At 38.7% G+C, this 13096-nt stretch overlaps 1 long non-coding RNA gene across 1 annotated transcript in view; it reads left to right on the forward strand.

The window, feature by feature from the left end:
* Nucleotides 1-224: 224 nt before the first annotated feature.
* The window catches only part of LOC115278626, a 49203-nt gene continuing 36331 nt past the window's right edge, over nucleotides 225-13096 (forward strand). The window contains exon 1 of the long non-coding RNA XR_003903005.1: nucleotides 225-308. This is a non-coding gene — a long non-coding RNA (uncharacterized LOC115278626). The remainder of the gene's footprint in view (nucleotides 309-13096) is intronic.

The following is a 13096-nucleotide window of genomic DNA, read 5'->3' on the forward strand; positions in this document are numbered from 1 at the left end:
ATTTTCATGTTTTTGTAGCAACTGAGCACAGAACTTGGAAATTTAAGGAATAATTCCGATTAGGAAACACTTTGGCTTATTTAGGGGTGTGGAAGAACTGAGACCTCAAGGTCTTTGGAATTTGGATGACAAGAGGCAGACTGGAGTCCTGGAATTCCTAAGGGATTAGGTCAATGACAATTGTCACAAGTAGAAAGTAGAATCCATTCCAGAGTGCTGCTGCAGAGTCTTAAGGGTGTACACCAGGTCATGGGTGGCACTGAACTGGGGGGCAGAAGAGGAGCTTGGTATCCTAAGACTTCAGGAAGGTAGGCTGTTTGAGTAGGTTGACTTGAAACCTAGTGTGGGCTCAGTAGGATGGATATTGTGTGGTCACTAAGATGGAGAAAGAGAACTGAGGGAAGTAAGAAAGTACATAAGTACATGTATAAATTACATGTATAAAGTACATATTTAAAGATGAAAGTAGGGTGATTTCACAGGACAAGAGATTGAGAACATTACATGCTTTGACTTCATGGGAGAATATTCCAGGGGAAACGGTTTTTCACCAAAGCCCAAATCAATATTGTATGAATATCACCAAGGGAGCATTAGCACAGGGTTAGGATTTGACTTTGAAAGGTGGGTGGAAATTCAGGGAGTTTGAATAGATTAATACTCTGACAGTCCTTCAAAAATACCCATTTGTCCAGTTCATCCTGAGACTCAACCCCAGTCTTGTATACCCACTCAGCAACACAAATGCCTGTTGCTTCACCACATCCATATTTATTATAGAGCAGTATAGACACCATTTTTTATTATGTAAACATGCTATGGAGGGAGTTCATACTCCTTTTATACCCTGTAAAGGCTACCAAAGTCCTTTTCTAACCTTGGATAGCATTCTCAGAGAATGGTTAAAATGCATATGATTCTGTTTGGTGACATTTCCAGTGAGTTGAAAGCCTCCTTGAGAATGGAGCTCCTGGAAAGTGCTCAGCTAGTATCCTGTTAAATAAAGGACTCAAAAGGGCAGGTTCTAGTTCTGGATATGCCCAGAAAAGTCCATGTGAATTGGGCAATTTATTTCCCTTGGGTGGACCCAGATACTTTATCCATAAAGTGAGGCTACTAAGAGAAGCTAGAAATGAAAGAAACATAATGTATGACCATTTATATCAAATGCAGAAAGGCAAATCCATGCAAATGGAAAGTAGATTAGTTTTTGCCAAGGGCTAGAAAGAGGGGAGAATGAGAAATGACTCTTAATGGGTATAGACTTACTTTTTAGGGTGATAAAAATGTTCTCTAAGTGGTGATAGCTGCAAAACTGTGTGACTATACAAAAAACAATTAGATTGTATACATTAAGGATGGTACATTAGTGTATATATGAATTATATTTACATGAAAAAAGATATGAAGCCCTTTCTAGTGTTACATTTTACAAATTTACACTTTTTTTTTTTTTTTTTTTTTTTTTTTTACTGAATTCAACCTGGAACATAGTAGAAAGTAAAAACAAAAATGAAAACAAAAACAAAAGCCCAACAAAACAAAACCCATTTTCTGGTTCAATGTTCTCTTTGCTCCTGGGCTGCAGACCACAATTTTTGATGTTTCATCCAATTGCTGGCTTTCCTAGCAGGGAGAACTTGATAATTATTGGCAAATTTGCCAGATGGGCAACTCCAGGAAGAAGGGAAGATGGTCCCTTGGATGTGAGCCTTAAGAAATGAAAGATAAGTATATTTATCTCAGTGGGCTTCAGAACCATTTCAGTGAGTAGTTTGAACTTGAATTCAAGTGATTTGGCTAAGATACAAATAGCACACATTATATGCAAATTTCCCAAGCATATGAACACAATCACATTCACAGTTGGAAGAAAGTGAAACAAAATCTATATATAACTGCACAATCACTTATTATGCTAAAAATACCCTCTTTCAAGACACATCTTTTTTTTGCCAGTGGTTGGAAAATAACTTTGTACTATGCTCTCTGTGGCACTAATGGTCAGTTGTAAAATTATGGCATAAAATTTTAATCTGCCATTTTTTCCCCTCTGAGCAATTGATTCTTGAAAGCAGAGAAACATAGCCTGTCTCCTTTTTCCAGGCCTTTGAGCAAAAATGATCATTTTAAACACCTGTTTTGATTTTTAAAATGGTAAAATTCAAGAATATGCATGGTGACACATGTTTCCTAGCTGTGCAGCACTTACTACACTTCTGTCTGGGGGAAACTGCCTCTTAGATGGAGACTGGGAACCTTTTATTTGTTGTTTTTGATCTTCATCCATAACTGGAATTGTCTCAGTTCAGGAAAGAGGCAGTATTTCCCCTTAGCACATGCCTCCAAGCTCACCGCCACTAGTAAGGATCAGTGCTGAAAGAAGGAGGAGGCAGAAAGAATGCCAGGCTTTTTCTCTTCTTAACTCTCCCTGCACCCATTTGACTTCATCTTCCTTCTCTGAGGATGGAGGCAATCAAAGCAACTTTATGGTCTATAAAGATGTTTTCCATGCTGTTTTTCAAGGAATGCTGGTGTACATGAGGTTTTGGAAATGTATATATGCTCAAAAATCTATTTTTTCCTTGTCTAAAAAAATGTGATTTCCTGGTATCTTAAAAACCTGTGGGAGTGTGGGTAGTGGTAGGTGATTGGAGTGGTGCTTTTGGGAAGGAGGCTGACAATGTACATTAGTGTATTAAAGACCTTGAGAAGCTTAGAGGACACTGGCTTTCCAAGAAAACCTGCCTGGGAAAGTAACCTATAGTTTAAAAAAATCTTAAGTCTTATCCTGCCACTTAATGCCTATGAAGATGCTAAAACTCATTATTTCTTACTTTACCAAGTAATCAGGAATCATTTTCGGACATTACATGGATCTCACTTTCAATTGAATATTTTCCTTGATATTGGAAAAGTTGTGTCTTTTGTGTCTCTTCTAAATATTCTTATCTATTCCCCTAATTTCAGAACCACATGTAAAGCCATGTTCTCTGCACAATTCAGGTTAATTATTCCTACTTAGAGCTAACACATGATCTCAATCTGAGCGACTGAACACAACAAAAGTTTATTTTTCCTCAGACATAATACAATAGGAGTTGAGTGGCTCTCCTCCAAAGAGTAACGTAGGGATTCAGCTCCTTCTATCACATGTCTCTGTCAATTTTGGCTTCTTTTATTCCAGCATCAGAATGCTGTGTGAGAGGGCAGATTGAAGTTCTTGTGGGAGGTTTTCAGGATAGCTATCATGAAGTCCCGCTAAGATGGGTAGGTAGAGAATGCTCCTTTTTTGGCCCTGGTGAAGAAACTCCCTTGTCCTTTGTATCCCCTGGTCTATGGTTCCATTCTTGTCTGTCTTCTTTTAGTCCAGTAGTCTCTTTGGGGACATCTGAGGTGGGTATTGGAGAGCACACCATCCTTAGGGCTTTGAAACTTCACTCCTGCTTGTGATTGGTTACGGTCTCAAAGGTCACTTCAAGTCTTAAAGTCAAAAGACATTTTCAATGAGTGCGTGATGTCTTTGCGAAACAATTCTTTCAATAGGTCAATAGCTTTTAATCTCTGTACCTCTAAATCAGTTCTGTGTTCAGTAACCATAGCCTAAATATTTCCCTAAACATAGTTCTCAGACCTTCTTTATTTCTTTACTTTTTGATCCCTTTATCTCTTTCTCTTCAACAATGTCCCCTTAAGGTTATCAGGATTGAATTGTGTTGATTGAAACAGGATTGATTATTGTCCTGAGTTACTTCATCTACCTGAGGAGTTTTTCTGAGACTGTACATTTCAAAGTATTTAAAAGTCTCTTATATTATTTGGGGGGGGTGTCTAGAATTTGTTAACTTTTCCAACTCTGAAAAAAGTCTTAAGTTTCTGGATTTTCTCTCTTTTCTTTCACTTCTACTTGCAAAGCATCATGAGCTCATATCTTAAAATATCTTGCCAAAGACAGCCATTGGTAGCCAACATACACTACAAAGTTTCTGCTTTCCATGAATTTCTGTTAGAGCTGCTGGTTGACCAGGCATATGATCTGTATCCCAAAAAACCAGAGGCAAGAGTTAAACATTTTTTACAACTGCATTATCTGGAGTGCTATTTTTCCAGCCTTCTGTGTTGGCTTCCTTGATGCCTATCTCTTAATGCTTAATCAATGCCAACTTATTCTAGTTTTTTGTTATGGTGGCATTCCACTTCAAAGTATGATTTCTGTATGAAGTTACATAACCAACCATCATGAAATCTCAGTGACTTAGCACACAAAAGAAAGTGGAAATCTTGCTCATGTCAGATACTGTTGCAGATTAGATGACTTTCCTAGATTTTCCTTAAAGGAAAGAACTCAGGATTCTTCTTTTCATGTGACTGCCATCCCCAAATCCTTCTATTTATGCCATATGGATAGGGAGAGAGCATGAGTTGAGGACCTTGAGAAAATTTTAAGGACTAGGCATGAAAGTGGTACACATCACTTTTGCTCACTTCACTTAGGCCAAAAAGATTCTAGGAAATGTAATCATTCTTTATTCTTGGGGAATAGAAGAAAAATAAGGAGCTTTCAGTTGCTGACTTTCATACTCCCAAACTCATGTATCTCTGACCCAGATTGTTTCTTCAATTGAAAATAGATATTAAACAATGGCCAAGATTTCTATGACATTTCAGCTTACAGAGTGTTCTTACATGCATTGTATTATTTGATCCTCAAAACTCCCTTGTGGGATATGTATTTTTATTCCTCCTTTACAAATGAGAACACAGAGGCTCATAAGTCTAATCTTTTAATATTTATCAAGCTTCTACTATATGCTAAATACTCTGCAAAGCATTAATGACATAAAGTTAACCCAGAAAGAGTCTTTGTTCTATTGCTTATGCGCTAATGGAAGAAACATATATTAGTCGAATCATAACATCAATAAGTGTGTATTTGCAAATACAATCAGTGCACTGTAAGATAAATGATTGTATAAATATATATATATTAAAAATTGCTCACAAGGTAGAGTGATAAAAATATTAAAAAATTAGATTATGATGATGTTAAGACAACTCTGCAAATACACTAAAAACATTAAATTGTACACTTTAAATGAGTGTATTTTATAGTGTTTAAATTATATCTCGATAAATTTGTCAAAAACAAAAAATAAATACATGCAGGGAGAAATACAGTCCAATTTATCCATGCCAAATGAGTCATGCAGACTGTAAATACTTCAGTCAAAAGAGTGAAAAAGTGTACTTTTCAGTCAGGTCTTCAGTCAGTTTCCTCAGACCTTTTTTTTTCCTTGATAAATCAGGAAATGTAAAGTGATGATATTTAAAAGGGAAATCCACACCACCTTTTTATTTTTAAATTTCATTCCATGCTTACGAAAAATTATGCTAATAACACAGAGGTCACATTTTCCCTTGATGACTTTTCTGAAGCAAAAGCAAATATTATTACAGTACAATGTCTATTATGCTTTTCTTAGCAAGGTGGTAGACACTGAAAGCAAAAACGAAACAAAACATACAAAAACAGAGTCTGAATGAGGGCTCAAGAAAAGCATCCTAGGAGAGCTTGAACTGTGATACCTAAAAATGCACTGGAGAAAATAAGGGAAGAAAGATGAGCACTGTGAATAGAGAGGGTGTGTGTATGCAAAGGAGAATTAAAATACCAAGAGGTGGCTTGTGTTTGCTCAATCACAAAATCTAAGCAGCCATCAGGCCAGAGGGGCCAGGAAGGCCTAGATTCTGTCAATCTTACAGGCTGACTTAAGATTTTTAATCCTCCACCTTGTCTCCCCACTCCAGATGAGAAACCACTGAAGGCTTTTAAGGTGGAGAGGCAATTTCCCCCCTATAGAATCCATCTCTATAATTTAAATTATTTATCTAAGTTCAACTTCAAGTGGTTGAGTTGAGACATTGACTATGGAGTCATCTGACTATGGAGGCCACCAGCTAGCACAATGTGTGGCTGGGATAAACCAAGTCAACTGACCTGGCACTTATGAAGGTCTTGTTCAGGCCAGTCCCAACAGGAAGCTAAATATTCCTAGTGATGCAAGAAAAATTCAGAAGCCTATGACCACAAAGCAGGTAATGTTTCCTTACTGTGCAAACAGTGTGGATCTTTGAAAATTGAGGTTGCTTCAAAAAGCAGAGAGTGGAAGGTCCTGATGTGCTGATGAACAAGGCTTCATTCAACATGATTGCTTGATCATAAACTTGGGGCCCATCTCTGAGGAACTGGTGTGACTTTGGAAGCTATGTGTCTGCCCACTGGTATCTGAATCTGAATATTCTTTTCACAGCTTGTTTTCTGGTTCCGTATTAAACTGAAGAAGCAGCAACTTTCCAAATCCACACTCTACTATAGCCATGACTAATGGGCAGACTGTTCAAAGTGGTATGACCATATTTGTCATTTTCAGCTGGCACCAATTCTGACTAATCAATGTCCATGCTGTATCAGTCAACTTTTATACCTGATCCTGGCCAGTCTTCAGCCTGATAACAGTATTTGTGGCTCTGTCTAGCTCAGCCTGGCTGTGAAGCTGGGCCATTGATTTGATTGATTTGTCATTTAATAAATGATTCTGCCCTTTTTTTCCCTCCAAAGACTCAAGTGTGGACTGGCAGAGGCCTCCTACATAGCTGGTAGGATGGGTGCAGAGAAATAATGGAAATAACGTATTAGCCAAAGCTCTGTGGAACTTCTCTGAATCAAGATCTTGTACTTACACATGCAGTAAAGGGGGTTTCCCACTTTTGCCCCAACAATCCTGGAAATTCTCCAGAGCTGCCCAGTCACTTCATATCTGCTTCATGACTGAGGTCTGTAACCATGGGGACCATTTTTCCTTCATAGGCAGTTCACTGAAGATGAAAAGTAAAGGGGCCTTCCACTTACAAAGATCCTATAGCAGATATTGAGGTTGGAACATTACACATACAATCAAACTTAATTTTCATAACAAAGCTGTGTGAATATATGATTGCCCTCATCTTATAAATGAGAAAACTTGAGTGTCAGGGCAGTTAATTATCATAGTAAAGATTATGCAAGTGGAAAGTGGCAAAGTGGGGATTCAAACCCAGATCTTTCTAATACCCAGCACATGCTCTTCTTACTTAGTATTCAACACTGACTCTCCTTAAATATGTTTTGATAAATGAAAAACTCAAAATCTAAGTTGCATGTGTCATGGTAAACCACAGGTCTACTTAGAGCAGGGTTTCAGTAAATATCTGTTGAGTTGTGTCTTCATGTATAAGCTCTTTCAAGTGTTTGGGGGGCAAGAGAAAGAAATCCAAAATGAGGGGGGGCAATGATCTCATCCAAACTGTTGACATTTAAGCACAAAGAAGGGGTCTGATTTATGAGCAACCATTTCTGAACTTAAAAATAAGTCCTCACAAAACTAATATGTTGGAAAGATGCCCACTGATCCCAGTGGTGCTGAGCAGCAACGGAAATGAGCAAGGGCTTTGAAATGAAAGGACCTATGTGGAACCCCAGCCCCACCACTATTCAACTGGTCAGCCTCAGACAAACATTGTTATCTCTGAATGTGAGTCTAAAGAAAGATGTGAATGCCACACTCACAGATGTACTTGATGGTAATACCACTGATGATTATCTTCCATTTCTCTCACTACTCTCTCTCTCTACTTCCTCTCCCTTCTTCTTACCTTTCATTCTATCATGAGTATTAAAAAGCCATTTTCTGGGATGCCTGGTGGCCTAGTTGGTTGAGCCTCTGAGTTCAGTTCAGGTCATGATCTCATGATTTGTGAGTTCGAGTCCTGCACTGGGCTCTGTGCTGGCAGCTCAGAACCTGGAGCCTGCTTCGGATTCTATGCCTCCCTCCCCCTCTGCCCCTCCCCTGCTCACACTCTTGTCTTTCTTTCTTTCAAAAATAAATAAGGATTTTTTTTTAAAGTCGTTTTCTACCACATCTCCCCAGGTATGTTTGCCATGACAGTACTGATTGCTTCCTAGTGTGATGGTGGTTCTCATTTCTATGCCTCTGTGGTTTCCTCTGGCTGGAATGGCTTTCTTATTTTCTTGTTGCCTTCATGAGATTTTACTCATCCTTCAAGATCTAGCAGAAGTATTACTTCCTCCTTGCCATCATTTCTATTTCCCCTTTCTCTCCTCCTCAAATGAAATTGATGAGTTCTATCTTTCATTTCTTTGTCCCAATCCTACCCTGTACATATTTCTGTGGTTAAAGACTCCAGCTCCAATCTGCTCAGTGCCTTCATTTAGTATTTCACATCGGATAATGCCTGGCTCATTGATGGAACAGAGCTGTCCTGAAGACATTTTATAAGAAGGGTTAAGGTACCAGGGGTACCTGAGGGACTCAGTAGATTAAGTTTTTGACTTTGGCTTTGGTCATGATTTCACAGTACATGAATTTAAGCGCCACATCAGGCTCTGTGCTGACAGCTCAAAGCCTGGAACCTGTGTTTTCCCTCTGTGTCTCCCTCTCTCTCTGCTCCTCCCCACTCATGCTCTATCTCTCTCTGTTTCTCAAAAATAAATAAATGTCAAAAAAATAAAAATTGAAGAAAAGAAGGGTTAAGGTACCTCATGGAAGATAATTTAATCTGGTAAGGAAACCAAGGAAAGAATCTCGTTTCAGGCTTGGAACAAGGAGAACAGTATAGTTTCTGCCATTAGGGTTTACACCACATTTCCCCATATCCATGTTCCATCAATTTTTTTGGATATAGGATTGGATTTAATTAAAGAAAAATTTCATCTTCTTTGCAAGATCATATTGCCTGGTTGTGCCTACTTGGAATAATGGGTTAAGAAGTATTTGCATCTATAGCCAGGCTCAGTGAGAAGGTGATTTGTGATTGATTAATGATGTCTGCCAGCCTCTTAGAAAATGAGAGTGGCCACACACACATGCACATTTACCATCCCTGAACCAGGTGATTTCTAAGTCCACATTTAGTCTGAAAGTTTATGAACAAGATTTAATCAAATCTGACCTCTATTAATGCTTCACAAATTATTCTGAGGTCTATATTATGAAGATCCGTATCAATGAAGTATTGATTAATGGAGATTTCTGTGTGACTGACTATTGTATAAACCAGTTTTGTCTGTTCTTATTCTTATGCTGCATCCACATTTAGCACTTCACAGAACGGGTTTATTAACTAAGTTATCTAATGTCGTTAGTTTTTACTATGCATGATGAAATCCCATCTGCTTCATTTGGGTTTAATTTAAAAGACACTAGGTACTGCTCACTATGCAAAATGCTAAGGACACACTGATGAATACCACTGGTGCCTTTATTAAATGTGTTTCCTAGCATTTTCGGTAACACATGCATGGAAACAAGTGAAGAGAGTGTAGGGTGAGGTGTGTAATCACAGAAGTTTCCACCACTGCTTCTTAAACATTTCCACCAAAATTGAAGAGAAAGATTGCCCACATCAAGGAACCTAAAGCCAGGGTTTACAACAGGTATTCCTAAGAGTAAATATTTTTCAAGACTCTTGTTCAATATTTTAAGAAAAATTTTATAAATTCTACGCAATAGTATTATATCTTTCTGCTCTAACTTACAGGATTTTTTTCTCTCTTAAAATCTTCAAGTGTAATTGGTGAACAAACAAAATGTGCCAAGTTTCCCACATGGATTCTTGGGACCTTCATATACCTATAAGGGGTATATAGAACCAACTCAAGAAGTAAGGATGATCCCAGAAAAGGAGGATTATACAGTGCACAAGGAATCAGCTGTTAGTCTGGTTTTGCAAAGGGAAATAAGGAAAATCTTCATAGCTGAGATCAGACCTGTGTGGAGAGCAGGAAAGGTAGTTAATTTGGGGTCAAAAAAAAAAAAAGAGTCGGTGTTAAGGCATTACACAGAGGTATTAAATAGCAAAGCTTACCAAGAGAACTGCAAATAAGGTTTATACTGCTGGATATGAAGTTTCCAGTTAAGGAGTGGCATGAATAAGGCTAGGGAAGAAGAGAGGAGCCAACATATACAATAAACACTTCTGTTAGAATATTACATTCTTTCTAAATATGTATTTCTCATTAAATTTATAATTGCTCTTTTCCTCCTTGCTGAATTTCCCTCTCATAGACCAGAAGGCAGGTCAGGTAGAAGTGGTTTTTTTTCTTCCTCATTCATAAACTGTACTTTAAAACCAAATCATCTTTGACAAACCTTTGCTTGGCCACCTATCAAAGACCTTCTCTCATTGGTGATCAATGGTACTAGAACGGAGCCAGAAAGAAACAGCCGCTGATGAAAGAAAATGACAGCAATGGGATGAGACCAAAATGTCCTGACCATAGTGCAGGCTGAGGGTTTCTTCTTAATAAGATGCATTCTGCTAGTGCAAAGGTCATTCACTGAATGACCCACATGCAAGTGGCAATGTTCTCTGAACATCATTATTAACCCACCTTCTGTTTTTAACCTCTTGATCCTTTGGGGCAAAAATTTACAGCAGAAAGCTAAACTGTGCTGTCAGATAATCAGCTCTTGTTTGAGGGTTTGTGCACCGAAAACCTTTGATGATGACCTCCCAGCCTCCTTTGGCATTGTGCCATGATGGTACTCTTCATATATACTGGTTCTGGTTCTCACCAGAGAGAACTTGAAGACCTCTTTACATGAACAGGATTAGAAGGAACAACACTTATTTTCCTGAGACGAAAAGGACTTCAAATAATCTCTGATGTCCATTATCTTGAAGTCTTCTTGTGAATTTTCCTTAGACGGAATCATAGGCTATATTTAGAAAGTATTTTGGATTATTCTTGTACTTTAAGCAATCTTGAGATGGTTGTAGTGAAGATGGCGCTGAAAGGGGTGGGAATTGTTAGTAGTGGTGTTTCCACAGTATTGAGATCTCAAAATACATTCTACTCATGACAGCTGCTGCATACTGCACTTTAATCTCTGACTTCCAGCCTCCAGAACTATGAGAATATGAAATCAATGTTGCTAAAATCAGCCAAGCTGTGGTGTTTTGTTATGAAAATTCTAGAAAATGAATAAAGAATTTGCTACTGGGAAGTGAGGTGCCACTATAACCAATATCTAAAAGTGTGGAGGTGACTTTGGAACTGGTATAGGTAGAGGCCAGAAGAGTTTTGAGGTGCATGCTAGGAAATCCTAAACTCCTCGAAGAGACCATTGGTAGAAATATGCCCATTCAAGCTGCTTCTGGTGAGGTCCCAGATAGAAATGAGAAACATGCATTTGGACACTAGAGGAAAGGTGATCATGTTATAAAGTGGCCAAGAGCTTGACTGAATCATGTTCTATGTTTTGTAGAAAGTAGACATTCTGAATAAAGGACTTAGATATTTAGTGGAAGATATTTCTAAGCAAAGTGCCAAAGGTGTGGCCTAGTTTCTCCTTGCTGCTTATAGTAAAATGCCAGAGGAGAGAGATGAATGGAAGAAGGAACTATTAAGAAAAAAGGAACAAGAACATGAAGATTTGGAAAAATCTCAGCCTACCATATTGCAAAAAATAAAATAAAAAGCGTGCCTGGAAAGAGCACCAAAGATGAGGTAGATAATCATCTGATAAAGAAGTTATGAAATCCAAGCAGCCATCTCACAGAAGCCTGGAACAGTGCTGGGACTCTGTACCAGCAGAAACACTGTTGCCTTGGACTACATGGGACAGGGACCAGATAAAGGGAAGGAAAACAGTTAAAGTTTTGAGAATGTACATGATGGGACAAAAATAGCTGTGTGTCCATGAAGACGGTTTATCCCTCAAGGAAAGGAGAGAGTGTTCCAACATGATTCAAAGGTCAGCAGGGCTGCAACTGCCTCCTCAGACCCTGGGAGCACAGCTAATGGGATGAGGCTGCCTCCTCCCTGTTTTTAGGAGGTCTAACTGCTGCCCATGGTCTCAGATGGGGCTGTCACACTTGTGGGACCAGAAGGCATGGTTGCCATCACAGTGGGTCTAGAGGACAGAATATGAAGCCAAAACAAATAGAGAAAGAGAGATAGAGATAGAGAGAGAGAGAGAGAGAGAGAGAGAGAGAGAGAGAGAGCGAGAGCGAGAGAGCACATTATCCTCAAGTCTTAAAAATCTAACAGAATTTGGGGCACCTCATTGGCTTAATAGGTTCAGTGTCTGGCTCTTGATTTCAGCTCAGCTCATGATTTCATAATTCATGGGTTTGAGCTCCACATCGAGCTCTGCAGTGACAGCTCGGAACCTACTTGGTATTCTCTTCTCCCCCCACCTCTTCCTCTCTCTCTCTCTCTCTCTCTCTCAAAATAAATAAATAAACTTAAAAAAATCTCACACCCTGGTAGGTTTCAGATTTGCTTTGGACCCATGAATCTTTTCTTCTTTCTGATTTCTTTATTTTGAAATAAGAATATCTATACTATGCCTGTCCCATCATTATATTTTGGAAGAAGATAACTTGCCTGGTTTCAAAGGTTCACAGCTGGAGAGGAATTTTTTAATACACATGCACCATGGGGGAAAAAAAAGAAAAAGAACGTAAGGACTGATCAAGGAGGTGGCCATCTGCAAGCAAGGAAAGAGACCTCAGAAGGAATAAAACTTGCCAGCACCTTGATCTTGTACTTCCAGCTCCCAGAACTGTGAGAAAATAAATTTCTGTTGTTTAAGCCATGGACAAAAATATCAGTGTATGGTATTCTGTTATGGATACCCTAGCAAATTGATATAGCTCTTCTTTACTAATGTCTAAATATGTAACTACTTACCAAACTGTGTCATTTTTACCCCTTAAAATCCTCACGAATCCACTCACTGCTTTTGTTCCATAAAGTCACCACCATTTCTAAGATTGTCATACTGTTTCTTACCTGAATAAGAGAGATAATCTCTTTCTTTTTTATATATTTATTTATTTTGAGAAAGAGGGGAGAGAGAGCAAGAGAGAGAGAGAGAGAGAGAGAGAGAGAGAGAGAGAGAGAGAGAGAGAGTACATGAGCAGAGGAGGGGCAGAGAGAGAGGGAAAAAGAGAATCCCAAGCAGGATCCATACTGTCAGTGTAGAGCCTGACATAGGGCTAGATCTCATGAACCATGAGATTATGATCT

The sequence above is a fragment of the Suricata suricatta genome, chromosome 15 (assembly GCF_006229205.1).
Source record: "Suricata suricatta isolate VVHF042 chromosome 15, meerkat_22Aug2017_6uvM2_HiC, whole genome shotgun sequence".
Lineage (NCBI taxonomy): Eukaryota > Metazoa > Chordata > Mammalia > Carnivora > Herpestidae > Suricata > Suricata suricatta.